Source organism: Bombus impatiens, unplaced genomic scaffold (assembly GCF_000188095.3).
Source record: "Bombus impatiens unplaced genomic scaffold, BIMP_2.2 scf_0074, whole genome shotgun sequence".
Classification (NCBI taxonomy): Eukaryota; Metazoa; Arthropoda; class Insecta; order Hymenoptera; family Apidae; genus Bombus; species Bombus impatiens.
Genome location: NT_176493.1, coordinates 189,596 through 191,660, shown reverse-complemented (window position 1 = coordinate 191,660; position 2,065 = coordinate 189,596).

Genomic DNA, 2,065 nt, shown 5'->3' with positions numbered 1-2,065 from the left:
GGCCGAGCACGTTTGACGTTTAGCGGCGTTGGTAGAACGCGCCTCGCGCCGCACCACCGAACAACCGAACGGGTTAGAAAAGCCCACGATGGAAAACAAGAGGCGACCGGCTAGCCCGAAGGACCACGAGACTCGAGCGTAGCTAGGGAATCACGACAGCTGATTGGTCGACGGGAGTACCACCGCCGTCTGCCGACCATTGCGCGCAACCGCATCCGAGAGATCAATGAGACTCCAGCCGAAGAAGACACTCACCTAGAAGTACCCGAACACTCACGAGCGCGTGCGAGGTTCACCGAAGACAGGGCTGCCTAAGAATCGGGTCGCGGTGCCGCATATAGTCGATACGGGGCGACGTTTTACGTTTGACAATTGACAATTTTCTTCCTCGATAGCTTCTCTTCGAGAGATAAATCGTCTGACATTTTCTACTCTCTAACGCACACCGTATATATAATATAAACATATGGGCATATGTGCTCCACATATTTTTCAGTGTTCATCGCTACTAACGGTGCTGATTGATATGACTGTGATTACTCGTCGATTATGTCATTTTCTGTTTAACGATTGTAACATTTAATTCGGTGGTCGATGAACGTTCAACCCTGCTACGCTCATTCAGTTATTTTTAACCAAATTATATTGTTCTAATGTTAAAATATTTTTTCACAGTTTGGAAGAAATATGAAAAACGTCTTATTGATTTTTCGTTTCAATTGTATGTTAAACATCTTCTTAAAACATTGTAAATTCTTTTTATTTTCTAAAATAAGTGCTAGATTGAAATATAAAAATTCGAGGATTATGATAGGATTAATCGACCGATGTTTAGCGAGCAAAAATCCATTTTTATAGTTGCAAAAGTAGTCGCAATTCGATAGAAGGAATAATAATAGATATAGTCCTTATTCCGGGAAGTAAACAACAATAAAATACGTTTATGTTTGTGCCTATATACTTTAGGATACGTTATATATCGTTGTATCCTTCGTAGAACTGAATTGCGTTTTCCGTAATGATTGCATTTATGAAGTTGACTTTAGCGTACGTCACGCAGAAATGTACGTGCAGGTGGCAAGAAGCTGCCTGGTTTAAATTTAGCAATATCGCGTGCAACTGATGCATTTTCGCAGAGTTAATTGATTTGACCTGAAGGAATCGTCAGTGTTGTCAGTAAAATATCAAACGCACGCGCGTTTATGAATATTACACGTAATGTTTTGTACTATGAATATTATAATGCTTCTGAAAAAGTTAAATTCCATTTTTGAATCTATTTAGTAGATTAATTATTTTTATTCCTTTCTACTAAATGTAACTGATTCCTTTCATATATTTCCATTTTGTTTAAATACTCAAAAAAGTCAGTCACTACTAAAGATTCGTCATTTAATAGAATAGCTAAATGTTTGTTAAGCGTTATTTTTAACTAAAATCTATACGATAAAAGCTGATTATGTATGAACAAGCGAAGTTAGGGGATGCGTGCACCACTTGTAAACGTAATTCCCTGGCCGTTTGCATTACAGATCACCTCAAGGACGATGACGCACACTACTTCCTGAATAATACGGTCCGTGTTACGTCATTGATAAGACGTCACGTGTGCTTCGTGACACAGATGACGAAACACGGTAAAAGGGAGTAATTCAAATGATGGCGAAAAAGAAAGCCAGATGACGTAAAAATCAAAGAAGGAGGATGAAAAAAATGTCTTTCCGCTAAAAAAAAAGCAAAGAGGAAATAAATAAGATCTATATAATACATAAAATAAATAAAAATCTAATAAATATATAAAATGTAATAAACAGAAAAATTTAAAAAGACGAAAAACAATGCAAAAGAGAAGAATAGACGGGATAGCGGTGGAGGATATGACGAAAAAAATATGAAACGTTAAAAAAATGAATACGAAAGAGATCAACGAAGGTAGAAATTAAAATAAAAGAAGCATAAAAGTAATGACAAAATGGAAGATATAAAAATCAGTAAACAGCAAGAATATGAAGTGAGACAATAGAGCGAAAAGAAGAAGAAAGAAACGTAGGGATATTGAAAGACC